The sequence below is a fragment of the Lissotriton helveticus genome, chromosome 6 (genome assembly GCF_964261635.1).
Source record: "Lissotriton helveticus chromosome 6, aLisHel1.1, whole genome shotgun sequence".
NCBI classification, from domain to species: domain Eukaryota; kingdom Metazoa; phylum Chordata; class Amphibia; order Caudata; family Salamandridae; genus Lissotriton; species Lissotriton helveticus.
The window spans coordinates 313,808,398-313,824,360 of record NC_136067.1 but is presented as its reverse complement, the minus strand read 5'-3'; positions in this window follow the sequence as shown (position 1 = coordinate 313,824,360).

Genomic DNA, 15,963 nt, shown 5'->3' with positions numbered 1-15,963 from the left:
ACACACAACTCCCCCACACACACACAGCACCCCCCACACAATGCCCCCCACACACAACTCCCCCCACACACAACCCCCCCCCCCCACACAACCATCTATCTAGCTTATCTATCTATCTATGGTCCTCACTCTATCTATCACCCTTACTCTATCTGTCTTGTCTGTCTGATCTGTCTTGTCTGTCTTGTCTCTCTCTCTCTCTCTGTATATCTACCTATCTATCTATCTATCGCCCTCCCTCTATCTATCGCCCCTCTCTATCTATCTATCGCATCACCACAGCATCAATCTGTGCAACCATTCAACAACAACTGGTTCAAATGTTCTCTCAATGTTTCAAGCTTTATTACAAATGTCACAAAAAGATTTTAATGTTTCACTTCTGTTCTTGGATTTTAGTCACAATAAAATACATTGAACATAATCTTCACAAAAGTAATTTACAAAAGTTTAAGCTATTGCCATTATACATTGCAATAACTTTTATTTAAGTTTTAATTATTTAAAACAATTAAAAGCCATTGTTATTTGTAATATCAATACATCTAAGTCACGTAAATACAACACATATTGCAGTACAAATGCTATAGGTGTCACATTTGCAAAAGTCAAAACTATTGGCATTGTAAATGACAAAGCTATTAATTTAGCAATTTTCAAAACCAACCCATAAATAAAAAAATTGTCATTCTTTTTATTTGTTGATCTAACGCAGATCTGCAGATAAAACGAAAACAAAAGTTGCTGCGTCATATGCTTTTCCCCCTTATTTAGCCATGCCACACAGCATCCGGAATACAATGCAGCCTGGCTAAAAACCATTAACACCAATAGTTCTCAAAAGCGAATCCTATTGGCTCTGCCAATGTTTGTTGTAACTGCAGTTATTAATGCATAGGTTTAAAAAAATATATATTTTTATTGTTTTCACTGACACACGACTGGTCATCAAGAACATTGTTGACAGCATTTCAACTACAAAAGTCATCATCTCCATTCTCTTTGTCGGAGGTATGTCCCTTCCCACCCCCAAGTCAAGGTACATACAATTACAACTCCGTTCCATACGTCTTGGAATGACCAACTGACTCCCCCACTCTTCTTCCTGTGTTTTCCGTATCAACTGTTCCATCAAGCCTCCAGCTCAGCAGTACCCACACCCTCATTTCTACATTTACATCACCCTCTTCTACTTGAACACCTGCCAAATCTCCCTCCTCATTCTGCACTCCTGCCTCCATTTCCCCTGCTGCTCCCTCATCCCCCTGAAAGGCCTCCAACTGCCCCGCCTAGACATCTAGGTCCTCAATTACCTTATCTCTTTTGGGCAAATCTTTTTCTTCTCTGATGTCTATTGGTCTACATCCACTTAAATGGGGAACAAGAAACAACCCTCCCCTTCCAGCCAAGGGGGTGCTGAAAGACTGTATGACCCAACTTCGGGTATGGGCTTGTGTGGATGCGTCATCCTCCGCAGCACGCTTTGTTTAAGTATTCTAAAAAAGTGTTTCACCAAATTGTTGATTGAGGTGTGCATCTCCCATCACTAACCATTGTCTTGTGTGGATGCCTCCCTAACCCTTCATATTTTTAAGACAAATGCTCCTTGGTATTTAGTAGGCTTTCTGGCATTCCCCCTGTGGGGGTAGATTTGGGGGTAAGCACCCTTAGCCGCTATCGAAGTGAAGCAGAAGGACTATTGTGGGAGTGAGGTGGAAGCACTGGGCCAAAAATATAAATGCCCTGATGTCTAGTGTGCTTTCTGTTCCACAGGAGTCCGATTGGTGGTTAACCCTGCCTATTTAATCTGGAAGGCAGGGCAACCGTTTGGCCTGTTTTTGGTGATGCCTGTGCGGGAAAACCCCATGCCCTTTAAAAAAAATACTGATGTCTATTGGGTTTTCATCCCCTCTCGATGCAGTGGGATTGGGGGTAAAGACTGTCGCTCTTCACTGAGGCCAGGGGGGCAGAAAGACATTTGTGCCCGGGGAAGGGGAGATCACTGGCACATTACCAGCAGTCATTGCTCTGCCCGCAAAAATAAATCCTAGTGTCAAATGTGACCCCCAAGCAAGGATCCACTTGGGGCAGATAGCAATGAAAAGGAAAGATTCTTCCCTTCCCAATAATATCCCCCCCCCCCCCCCCCCAAAGTCAGTGCTCCGGAGGTGAGCTGAGATATGCCCCCGAGCAGGGCTGGCTTTAACACTGGTGGCACCCTGTGCGACAATGTTTGGCGCCCCCCCTCCCCAATGACCACCACTGCCACGGATTCCCTCACCACGGTTCTTTAACAGTGCCCCTCAAGTCTCCAGAACCACTGTCTCTCGATTCATTTAGTATTATAACGCCATTCATACCATTGTAAGGTGTCAGAGCACTTTATATCACACACACATTGCACAGACAGTCATAGTTGTGTAAATCAGTGTATAGAAAATGTTACATCAGACCGGACTACAAGGTGTGGTATAGAAGTAACATGTCATCGATACTGGTAGGCAATATAGTTTAAGAGTCCTTATTCTGGAAAAGCACAAATTCAGAAATTAAAATGTTACACAATTGTTAGGGGGTCTCTTTAATAACAGGAATTATTTTCAACCCAAATGAAGCCTTTTGGCAAGATTAGGATTATGAAAGTTGGCAAAAAACATAGTTCTAACATAATACTTGCAGTTTACACGCAGCTGTTTGAGGACAGTTAATAGCTAAATGTTCTATAGTAGGATTTTGACTTGCAAACGACAAGTAACAAAAGGAGCTCTCTTACAGAAGCAGTAACCAACTGACCTATTTACATTACATGCACTTTGTTATCTGCATGGTACACTTGCTTAGCAGCAGTCATTTCAACCGACTGTGCTACCTTTGGATGAGTCAAAACTACCAGTAGACAAACCTCCATCTCTTTCCAGGAAGACAATTAATCAGCGGAGTTATCTTGACATTTTAATTGATGCCTGATCATTTCTGGAGGCCAGGACCGCCGCAGCCGGTGCTTTTTAAATGACAATATACTTGCAAAAATGACGCCCTCACCCCAAGTCAGCGCCCGGTGCAGGGACACCGATTGCACTGCCCTAGAGCTGGCCCTGCCTGAGTACTGAAGCAAGTGCAGTTTTATCTTGGTTTTTTTTTAGGCACTGGGAGATTAATGATTTACCCAGAATCATACGATGTTGTGGTGATGCCGAGACTCAAACCTTGTTCCCCAGCTCCAAAGTTGGCTGCTGTGGCCATTACACCACATCCTCTCCTCTACACTTTTACTGTAATGATGTCAGCTTACCATGCACGCTGATTGCTATTTACAACAACCAAACAAGCATTTACAATGCAATAGGTTTCGCAGCATTAAAGTTTGAGTTACTGGCATTGTAAATGACAATGCTTTGCATGAATTTTTTTTTATTTGCAATTGGTATATAAACATTGTTTGTGAATGGTTAGCTGATGTGGTGGTGTCTCCGAGTGATGTGGTGGTGTCCCCGAGTGATGTGGTGGTGTCCCCGAGTGATGTGGTGGTGTCCCTGAGTGATGTGGTGGTGTTCGAGTGATGTGGTGGTGTTCCTGAGTGATGTGATGGTGTTCTTGAGTGATGTGGTGGTGTTCTTGAGTGATGTGGTGGTGTCCCTGAGTGACGTGGTGGTACCCCTGAGTGGTGTCTCTGAGTGATGTGGTGGTGTCCCTGAGTGATGCGGTGGTGTTCCTGAGTGATGTGGTGTGTGAGAGTTTTGTGGGGGTGAGGGGTGTGAGGCTGTAAGGGCGAGTGAGGGTGAGTGAGCGTGGGTGAGGGGGTGTGAGGGTGACGGGGTGAGGGTGTGTGAGGGTGAGGGGGTGTGAGGGTGAGGGTGAGTGATGGAGGGTGAGAAGGTGTGAGTGAGGATGAGTGATGGTGGGTGAGAGTGAGTGAGGGTGTGAGGGTGAGTGAGGGTGTGTCAGATTTAGATCCCAATAACTGAATGTCCTGGGACCACATCCCTTAACAAGTTCTTGCATTCCCACATGAACTGCATTGGAGGTGCACTGATATTGTCCACTGCCCCAGAAAAAACACCCTGCTATTTCCCATCTCCACCAGGACTCCCTAGTGTGGCACTGTAAGATCCAACAGCTGTAGTCCCAGTCACTGCTGTAAAAGAGCAACAGTGACCATGCCCCTTCTGCCAGCAGCAGCAGGGTTGGTGCATTGTGGAGTAACAAGCTATGAATTCCCCACTCCTAAGATGCCTGCTGCATCCAAATGTAATGGTGGAATGGTTATAGAGTGAGCTGGTAGCAGACCTTCCAACTCACACGGTGCCACTCTGTAGCACACAGTTTCGGCTCTCTTCACATGGTAAGGAGCCAAAATCACACGGGGGGCTAGCTGAAAAACACTGCACAGAGTGGCTTTACAGCTTGTTTTCCAAGGCTGTAAGCAGCCAATATTCATTAAGATGGCGTAAATAACACCCCAGGACATTGGGGACGGACTCAATGACCCTTTGTTTATTGGGGGGAAGGTGGTTGGGGGTTGGTGGAGGGCAGAGATCCACTTAGGTAGCTCTCAATATGAGACCCCACCCCCTCCAAGGTCCCCCCCACTGTGGCATTCGTTTATAAGTTGGCAAGGTATGTGGTAGCAAGTGTGTGTTGCAGTAAACAGCTGAAAACGGCAGTGTGCTCTTTTGTCTGTCATCAAGCCTTGGTCGCATTTTATATTGTTTTGAATATTGCCAGGCTTTCCCCCAGAGCCATGGCCTCTCCATCTCAGTAGGTGATGAGAGCATTTGGTGGGGGTAGTCTATGCTACACTACACTGTTTTTTTAGTGCAAGGGAAGGGCTGTCTTTGGTGAGTATGCAAGGATGGACAATATGGCGCAAGTACAATATATTTATCCTGCCCAATGGTGAGCTAACTGCACATGTAGGGCATTTTGTTGCTCATGCGCATACACAGGGCAGCTGTCGAGGCTTTGGGGTTGGTGTGGGACTAATGTCAGCCAGGGGCAGCATGTCTCCGAGTATCTGTCACACACTACTGGAAGCATTCTTACACCACTCAAATACTAGCAGTCTTTCATTACTGACATCACTCCCACACTCACAAGAGAAGCAGTCACACACTACCAGAAGTGCTCTTAAACCCTTCATAGACTAGTAGTCATGTACTGCTGACAGCAGCCAAACCCCTCATAGAATAGGAGTCTCACACTGCCAAGAGAACTCTCACATCCCTCACAGACTTGCAGTCACATACTGTCACAAGCACTGTTAAGCCTCTCCTGTACTAGATATCACACAACGCTGACATCAATGTCGCACTCCTCTCAGATTAGCAGCAAAGGGAATAGGTCTGGCTGATAACTCTTCACTGATTGCTCAGTTACCGTGTGTGGAACTTTGTATGGACAAGTGGGTGAATTTGAGAATGGGGGGATGAATAGGTGCATGCTTACAAATATGAATGGTTAGCTTTAAGGGCAGATGTGGGAGTAACTTCATGAAGGGAATCAGAGACATTTGCAATTATCCGTCTGACATACTGGCATCGCCAACTGTTGCGTCCTAAACCCCCTGCTTTAGCAGTTTAAGCGAGGTGGTGTTGACTCTGGAAACGATTAGTTATTCATGAGCTTGTTCTGTATGCAGCCAAAAACTCAAAGCAAAAACCATAAAAGCGGCAAGGGCTGCAAAGATAATCATAGTAGGCCCAGAGTAAAATGATAAAAGGGGGGGAGTGAAAGGAAGGATGTGTGTAAAGAATGAAGTAACTATGACAAGAAGGAAGGGTCAGAAGGACGGAAGGATAGATGCAAGGGTGACATGAGTGATGTAAAACAACATTTGCATCCGTGGATGAAAGAAAGAATGGCTGGAAAGATGAAGGCTGGATGGGTGGAAATCTGGATGGAAGGGTGAAAGGATGGATGGCACCATGAAAAGATGGATAGACTTATAGATGCATAAAAGTCATTAAGGGTGGAGAGATAGGTGAACGGAAGAAAGGATCAATCAATCAATCAATCATGCCATTTGTATAGCGCACTACTCACCCGGGAGGGTCTCAAGGCGCTTGGGGGGAGGGGTATGCTACTGCTCGAACAGCCAGGTCTTGAGTTGTTTCCTGAAGGCGAGATGGTCCTGGGTCAGCCGAAGGTGGATGGGGAGGGAGTTCCAAGTCTTGGCAGCCAGGTAAGAGAAGGATCTTCCTCCGGCGGTGGCTCTTCGGATGCGTGGTACGGCTGCGAGGGCGAGGCTGGTGGACCGTAGCTGGCGGGTGGGCGTGTAGAAGGTCAGGCGGTCGTTGAGGTACTTGGGGCCCAGGTCGTGGAGAGACTTGTGTGCGTGGGTGAGGAGCCGGAACGTGATCCTCTTGTCGACGGGGAGCCAGTGCAGGTTCCTCAGGTGACTGGAGATGTGGCTGCGTCGGGGGACATCCAGGATGAGTCGGGCGGAGGCGTTCTGGATGCGCTGGAGTCTTTTCTGTAGCTTGGCTGTGGTTCCGGCGTAGAGGGCGTTTCCGTAGTCCAGTCGGCTGGTGACGAGTGCCTGGGTGACAGTCTTTCTGGTCTTGGTCGGGATCCAGCGGAAGATCTTGCGAAGCATACGCAGGGTGTTGAAGCACGATGAGGAGACGGCGTTGACTTGTCTGGTCATCGAGAGGGTGGGTCCAGGATGAAGCCCAGGTTGCGTGCGTGGTCGGTTGGCTTGGGTGCGGTGCCCAGGGCTGGGGGCCACCAGGAGTCGTCCCAGGCGGAGGGCGAAGATCCCAGGATGAGGACTTCCGTCTTGTCCGAGTTCAGTTTCAGGCGGCTGTCCTTCATCCACTCGGCGACGTCTTTCATCCCTTCGTGTAGGCAGGTTCTGGCGGTGTCGGGGTCTCTGGTGAGGGAGAGGATCAGCTGGGTGTCGTCGGCGTAAGAGATGATGTTGAGGTTGTGCTGGCGTGCGATGGCTGCGAGAGGTTTCATTTAGATGTTGAAGAGGGTGGGGCTGAGTGAAGATCCTTGCGGGACGCCGCAGATGACTTCGGTGGCCTCGGAGCGAAACGGGGGGAGGCGGACTCTTTGTGTTCTTCCGGCGAGGAACGAGATGATCCACTCCAGTGCCTTCTCTTGGATACCGATGTTGCTGAGGCGCTGGACTAGGGTGCGGTGGCAGACCGTGTCGAACGCAGCGGAGAGGTCCAGGAGGATGAGGGCCACTGTTTCCCCCATGTCGAGCAGGGTCTGGATGTCGTCGGTGGATGCGATGAGGGCGGTCTCGGTGCTGTGGTTGGCTCTGAAGCCGGACTGCGAGGGGTCGAGGGATCCGTTCGTCTCGAGGAAGGCGGTCAGCTGTCTGTTGACGATCTTCTCGATGACTTTAGCAGGAAAAGGGAGGATCGAGATGGGGCGGAAGTTTTTGAGATCGGTGGGGTCCGCTGTAGGTTTCTTCAGGAGGGCGCTGATCTCGGCGTGCTTCCAGCTCTCCGGGAAGGTGGCGGTGTTGAAGGAGGCGTTGATGATGTTCCGGAGTTGGGGTGCGATGGTGGAGTCGGCTTTGTTGAAGACGTGGTGTGGGCAGGGGTCGGTCGGTGATCCGGAGTGGATGGTGTTCATCGTGCGGGCTGTGTCTTCGGTGGTCACCGTGGTCCAGGTGCGAAGGGTGGCGGTGGGGGGCGTTGGTTCGACGGTTGGTGCGTGGGTGGGGCGCCGAAGCTGTTGTGGATGTCGGCGATCTTGCGGTGGAAGAACGAGGCGAGGGAGTCGCAGAGGTCTTGTGACGGAGTGATGTCGTTGGTGCCGGTGCTGGGGTTGGAAAACACCTTGACGATAGTGAAGAGCTCTTTGCTGTCGTGGGCGTTGTTGTCCAGTCGTTCCTTCAGGGATTTCTTCTTGGTGGTGCGGATGAGCTGATGGTGCTTGCGGGTAGCGTGTTTGAGGGCGGTCATGTTGTCGGTGGTCCGGTCGAGGAGCCAGGCTTTCTCGAGGGTGCGGCAGGTCTTCTTGGAGTCCTTGAGGTCGTCGGTGAACCAGGATGCCTTCTTGCTTCTGGGTCTGCTGGGAGGGTTCTTTAGTGGCGCGAGGTCGTCGGCGCAGGTGGTCAGCCACTGTGTGAAGTTGCGGGCTGCTTCGTTGGGGTCCGTTGTGTTGGCGGGTGGGCTCTGGCTGAGGGAGGTGGTGAGCTGGTCTGCGGTGACCTTGCTCCAATTGCTGTGAGGTACCTGTTGCGGGTGGTGGAGGGTCGTGGATCTTTTGAAGCTGAAGTGGACGCAGCTGTGGTCGGTCCAGTGGAGTCCGGGGGCGTGGCTGAAGGTGATGTACTTGCTGGAAGAGAAGACGGGATCAAGCGTGTGGACGGCGTAGTGGGTGGGGGTGTTGACTAGTTGCTTGAGTCCGAGGTTGGCGAGGTTTTACAGCAGGGCGGTGGTGTTGCGGTCCTTGTTGTTCTCCAGGTGGAAGTTGAGGTCCCCGAGGAGGATGTAGTCAGTGGAGGGGAGGACGTGCGGGCTGATGAAGTCTGTGATGTCTTCGCTGAATTGTGTGCGTGGTCCCGGGGGTCTGTAGACGAGGGTGCCTCTGAGGGTCGTCTTAGGGTCGGTGTGAATCTGGAAGTGGAGATGTTCGGCTGCGGCGAAGGAGTCGTTGGCGTCGGTCGTGATGCGGATGGTGTTCCTGTGGACGATGGCGATGCCACCTCCGGTCTGGTTGATGCGGTCCCTCCTGATGATCTTGTACCCGTCCGGGATGGCGATGGCGATGTCGGGTGCAGAGGAGGCGTTCATCCAGGTTTCCGTGAGGAAGGCGACGTCCGGTGATGTAGCGTCAAGGAGGTTCCAGAGTTCCACGGCGTGTCTGTGGACGGAGCGGGTGTTGATCAGGATGCACTTGAGGTGGTTCCTGCTGGTGTTTGTCTTGGCGGGTGCGGGGCAGGTTCGGAGGCAGGTGAACTTGCAGGTGCAGCAGGTGAAGGGTCCGTGGGTGCGTCTCGGGGTGGCTCGGCAGCAGGCGTGGGTCCGGCCGGCATTGAGTGCGTTGAGAGTGGTGGCGTCGTAGGTCAGTCGGGTCGTCTTGCCTCGGCGGGGAGGGCCAGGGGTCCTGGCGCTGGGTGCGGGCCAGGCGCGGACGGGCGCAGACGGGCTTACCTTTGGTGCACCTTCGGCACTCAATCGGCGCTCCCGCTGCCCGCGTCCGGTCGCTCTGGGGGCGTCATAAGTAAGGAGCCGGGAGGGAGGAGCAGCTGGGTGGCGGGAGCGGGGCGGCGAATGGAATCACAGGGGGGCAGGGCCGCAGGGAGGCAGCGGCGGGAAATTCCAAGAAGCAGCGGGCAGCGGGAAATTCCCAGGAGCAGCGGGAAATTCCCAGGAGCAGCGGGCAGCGAGCGAAGGAATCTGCAGGCAGGAGGCGGCAAAGGCAGGCAGGAGCGGCAGCAGTGAGTGGGGCGACCAAGCCCTGTGGAGGGCTGAGCGGATGAAGGGATCTCTTCTAGGGTGGGCAGGGCTTGCTCACCCATTGATTCGAAGTCGGAGGTATTTTTATTTAGTGGGCACTCTCTTGCTATTACCAATGCTTGTTTGCTTTTAATCAGAAAAAACATTTACATACTAGGAATATTTAGCCCAATGTTAAAAGTGAAACTAGACATCTCGAGGATGCAACCTGCTGTTGGAAAAAAAAATCTCGGACTCGCTGAAACTCGCACACCTGGCCTACCTAGGCAGCGGTCCGTAGTCTCACTAGTTTAGTAAACATACACCGTTAATTTCCATTTCAAATCATGCCGTGGGAGTGCCCGAGTTTCAAATTTATAGTCAGTTCTCTAAACGCGTAAAACAGCAGAGAAGCCGTAATTGAACACATCTTCGTGTTGTTGTGTTAGAATAAAAATAAAGCTCATAATCCCCACCTGTTTGAGTAATAAAACTTTCTTAGACGTCCTATCGCGACCAATGTCAGGTAAATGTCAAATAGTAATTCTTTTTTTTTTATTATTTGCTACGCAAGCTAAAAACCAGGGTTGGCACAATGAACTGACCTCTTTGTTGGTTTTCCTCTATTGAATAACATGTTCCCCTCCTCCCCCCACGCGCTGATGTTCAGTGTAGACTCATCGTGGGACAGAGCGGAAGAGCACTCTCTGCTGAATGCTGCGCTCATTGGCTGCCCTGGAGAAGCAGAGCAGCGTTTTTCTTCAGGGGCTGAATAAGGCCTTGTGCGTCTTCTATAAATTTCTTTCGCAGTGGCAGTGCGCTGGCAGGGAAGTCACTTGGCGGCGGACAAGCACAGGCTCTGTTTTTGGAGCACTGGAGCTCGATGAAGGGCTCCGGCCAGCGCCGAGCCGAGGTAGGGGATGTGTGTGTGTAAGCGCCGGGGGGGAGGGGTGCGGGGGTTCTGTATGTAGGTGTGTGTGTGTGTGTGTGTGTGTGTGTGTGTGTGTGTGCGTGCATGTGTGTATGCGCGGCTGCGGGGGGAGGGGTTCTCTATGTGTGTGTGTGTGCGTGTGTGTATGCGCGGCGGCGGTGGGGGGGGTTTCTATGTGTGTGTGTGTGTGTGTGCGTGCGTGTGTGTATGCGCTGCGGCAGTGGGGCGGGGGGGTTGGCGGGGTTCTCTATGTGTGTGTGTGAGTGTGTGTATGCGCGGCGATTGGGGGGGTCTGTATGTGTGTGTGCGTGCGTGTGTGCTTCCAAGGAGCCATGGGAGACAGGAAGCGCGCGTGACCTGATCCGTTTACGCACGCGTGCACATCACGTGTCTCCGGTCTCCCTTGACTCTTTGAAAGCAAAAACGATTGCAATAGAGTTTCGCAGGGACGATCGCTTCACGATCGGTTCGCAGTGCGAAACCTAAAAAACGGCCTTAGGCTGATGGGGAAATTCTTCCCCATCAGCGAAAAAATAAAAAGGAATCCCTCTGGTGTAAGCACTAGAGGCATTGCCAGCCTCTTCTGCCAAGCCGTGGTAGACATGTCCTTAGCACTTGAGAGGCAGTGATAATGACCTGCTCAGCATGTGCTTAGTACGTAAGAGGTTAAAGCCAGTAGGCCTTTAAAGGTGGATTTTCATTACACAGAGTTAAATATGTAGACGTGTATTTTATTATATGGAATCCCAAAGATTACCATAGCCAGTTAGATGCTTTCATACTGTATAGCCATTCACTTATGTTAGTTTCTACATGTCAGGAGTTCCATGTTCTCTATTCCACTCTGGAATGCACTTCCTAAACATGTGTACGTTTGAAAGCGTATCCCTTGTGCTCCTTCTCATCAACGCAGTACGAGTGCTGTTAACAGTCATTGGCAATCTTTACTTTGTTGATGAGAGATGCACTCCTGTGATTACGCTGTTACTTGCAATGAAGCAACACTTATTCTTCAGGCAACTGGCTCCTGTGTTTCCTGCTGCTGTATTTCTATACTTTACATTTGGCGACAAGTGAACGGACAGCGATGTATCACCAGTTTTGTGCATTTGGATAGATTGAACTTCCGCTCAGCTGCTCTCCTGAGGATCCCCTCTGCAGCCTTACTCCTTCTTCTCATCGTGCTCCGCTTTACCTCTGCTTTGTCAAAGGTGTTTCGAGGTGCTTTATTTGTGGGAAATCCGCGCTCGCAGCTTGTTACTGCAAGACCCACCGCATCAATTGAATGTGATGGCACACGGCAGCCATCTTAAGTGAGTATCTCACCTCCGAATACCTTTGCTCTGTAAGTCTACTCCTCGTATGGTCCTGATGACATCATCACGCAAACAACGTTAAGGTGGCCATCTTATGTGTATTTCAATACACTTTTCTTCATCTGCTCTCTACGAGTGTCCCTCCAGAGCAGCATCTCCACGAACAGCATATTAACGCTGAGCACATCGGAAACAAGACTTCTCACAGAGGTATTCAGCATATCAACGCTGTGCACATCGGAAACAAGTCTCTTCACAGAGGTATTTTTTCCAGTTTTCTCTCCACAACAAAACTGTTATTTGTGGAAAATACTTAAACTTGTACTTCCTTCTTTCAGATTTATTTTCTTTCACATGTACTATTGTAAGAGCTGATTTTTCATTATTCTGGTGTATCATCACCTTTTAAGTCATGTTATCCAACCAACATACAGTACATTTAAATAATTTTTTACCCTCACCTGGAAAAGCAAAAGAATTTTGGAAAATTTGGTTCAGCTGTTTTCAAAATTACCTAGTAGCCATTTATGCTGAAGACTATTCTCGCAGACGCAAATTAGCTATTCTCTTAAGCCATCTATGCTGTTCTGGGCAACACATTTTTGAGAATCTTCCAGTCTCTTTACCACCAGCTGGTGATAGTGATGGGTGGATTATGCCATTCAAAGACTCAACAAAAAAATTCTGGAACAACCAAGTGTAATTTTAGAGAGATTCAACTTTAAGAAAAGAAAACAAGATCCAAGTGAAACTGTGGAAGAGTACATTTACAAAAAGATGCAAGAATGAATGTAAAGTTTTAGGGACACCTCCCTAACTGAAGTAATTGATATGGCTAAAGGCATGAAATAGCTATAGTTTCTTCTGAATGCATTTCTAGTGATAATGTTTCTTCTTTTAATGTAGTTCAGAATGAGTCTTCTATTAATGCTGTTACTTTCAGAAACACATTTTCTAAACATTTTGTTAAAAGAACTAATACTCTCCCAAGATTGCACTGACTATAATATTAATGATGTTGATAATGATGTTTTTCTACAAAATGTTCCACAAAAAGTTGTTCTCTCTATTGACACTGATTGCCATCCACTTCTTTATAACTGTGTTCTGGATCCTACCTGTCAGGTCATTATTGGTGATCTTAACATTGACATGAAGGCAGACTCAGGAGCTCCCGTCACAATCATTTCAGACATTTTGTTTGAAGATCACTGGTCCTCTCGCACCTTTTTAGAGAGCACAGACATCATTCTAAAAGCATATGGTGACCAAGAAATTGATATGCTTGGTTTCGTCAATGAAAATCTAACTTGCTTAGGGATAAAAATTTGCACCAAAATGTATGTTGCTTTTAAAAGTAAGAACATTGTAGGTTGGCAAGATTTAGCCAGAATGGGTCTCAAACTAGTGTCTGGTTTAGACAACCCGGTACAAATTAATGGCGTGTCTGTTGCCTTGATTTCAGAGAACATCGATAGCGATGTACAAAAGATTATTTTGAAGTTTCCTAAAGTTTTTAGTACATCCTTAGGCAAAATACCCAATTTTGAATATCTTATTAAGTTGAAACCTAATGCATTTCCTATTTCACACAATCCCAGATCTATTCCTTTGAGTGTTAGGGAAGATTTTTAAAAGTTACTTGATGAAATGGTCTCTGTAGGCATCATTGAATCAACTGATTCAATAAGTGGGTCAGTCCCATTGTGATTGTCAGAAAAAAGGATGGACATATTCGTTTATGTGCAGATCTCAGCTCCCTCAACAAGAACATTTTAGTAGACTGCCATCCTCTTCTCAAAATAAAAGATCTGTTAACTGGTATCAGTGGCTCCATGTTTTTCACACTGTTAGATAGCCGCTCAGCTTATCACCAGATTCCCCTTTCCTCCCTTTCCACTGATCTGACTACATTTGGGACTCCTTTTGGTGCATACAAATATTTAAGATTGTCCTTTGGTTTGGCCTCTGCGGCCAGTGTATTTAAAAAATTCATGGACCATATTCTAAAAGGAATTGACTCTGTCAAAGCATATCAGGATGAGGTGTTAATTTTTTCAAAAAAACAAGGATTAAAACATCATTACCTTAAAAAAAAGTTCTGAACAAATTTAAAGATCTGGGAATTACTCTAGGCAGAGACAAGTGTACATTTTTCTCTAACTCAATAGAATATTTGTGTCGCACCATTTTGTCATCTGGTATCAAACCTAAGTTGTCTCTTACGCAAGCCATCTCCAAAGTTGCAATCCTCAAAGACAGAGATTCTTTAAAAATCATTTTTGAGCATGACAGAGTATTAATCCAGGTTTATTGCGGGGTATGCTCAAGTTGTACAACCTTTACGTGCACTCCTAAAAAATAATTCAAGTTTTGCCTGGACTCAAGAAGTAAACAATGCTTTTGACTTGGTCAAAAGATTTATCACAGAGGCACCTGCCCTTTCATCTTTTGCCGCAGGTCAATAATGGTCGATTTCTGTAGATGCAGGTCAATTTGGTTTAGGAGCTGTACTATGTCAATGGACTGGTGGGAAGGAGCACACAATAGGCTTTGTCCCAAGAGCATTATCTCTTACAGAATCCAATTATAGTACAATAGAGAGAGAAGCTCTTGCATGTACTTGGGCTGTTGAAAAGTTTAAGACATTTATTTTGGGTACACCCTTTGACTTATTTTCTGATCATAAGCCATCACTTCACTTATTAAATGGAAATGGCACTGAGAAAGCATCTGCCAGATTGGTCTGCATACTATCTCGATTACATGTATATAATTTTGTGATGAAGTACATTCCGGGAAGACACAATGTCATAGCCGATTGTCTTTCAAGATTACCTGTGGAAGACAGTCACTTCGATTCAAAATTTGAGGACTTTGAATGTGTTGTTGCTTCTATTGAAGACATGTTCAGTTCACCTTCTTTGTTCACTTACAATTACTGGATTTAGGCATCCAAAGAGGACTCTGTTCTTCAGGCTGCAAAGAACATGGTTGTTTCAGGTTGGCCTAAAGAGCGTTCTTTACCTGCTTCTTTTAGATCTTATGCTCAGGTGTCAGATGACCTTTCTATTGTAAATATGTGTGGTGAAGAACTCGTAGTCAAGGTAAGTTGCAGTATTTATTAAGTAGCTACACAGTTGAGGGTCACTGAACAGCAGCTCCACCAAATACAAGTAAGCATAAACAGTCCACATATTTCCTTCCAAACATTCTGAGAATACTTGAGCAGCAACCCCATCACCCAGCAACCCAAGAACTCTGTAAAGGAATGCAGCACTCCAAAACCTGAAACACAGGTGAGAGAGAGCAGCACTCCTTCACAGAGACAGGATATAACATACCTTCCCTTCTTCTAAAACAAAAAAAACAATAAGCAGGAAAACCTAAACAGAACTAATACATGACTTTCTCCCTAAACATCTTAGGAATAACAGGAACTCTTGAACTCCTCTTAAGACCAACACGAACATCGCCAACATCACCGACAAGATCTCCATCAGCAATATCAGGTCTGCTCACAATGGGAGACTTTGACAACTTTGGCAATGTTCCACCAATGCCCACCCATAACCTGAGCAGCATTATTTCCAATCTTAACAACCTTAATAGGCTTACCAAATGTATTTCTCCTTTTTTAACACAAATAGGAGTTTTTATCCTGACCATGTCACCAACCAACAAAGGAACAGTTTTAACACCTTTCTTGTGGCCGTACCAGATTTTCTGTTTAATTTGAGACAGATAAATTTACACATATAATTTTCTACATCAGACTCTGCTTTGAGCCATTTGTTCATCCACCCAGGCTTGAAACTGGTGTTGGCCTTGCTTCCTCTGAGTATTTCAGAGGGCGAGGCTTTGGTCGAAGAATGTGGAGCTGTTCTGTAAAACCACAACATGCTGTTCACAGATTTAACTAAATCATGATTCCCAGATTTAGCCCACTTGATGCACTCCCCAACCACCCTATTCATCCTCTCAACGAGACCATTTGTCTGGGAATGGTACAAGGAGCTTTTATAATGTTTTATTCCACAAGAAGCAAGAACATTTTCAACTTGAACACTCACAAATTGGGTCCCATTGTCAGAGACCAGAGTCTCGGAGAAACCTCTCAAAATACCTCACCTAAGAATGTGACAATACCAGAAGCATTGGTTTCTTTCACAAACTTAACTTCAGGCCATCTAGAACTGTAGTCCATAAGTACAAGAACAAATATATGGCCACACGACAAATTGTCAAAAGGACCCATGACATCAATGCCTAGTTTGAGCCATAGCCCGAAGGACACTCAATAGGCAATAAAGGC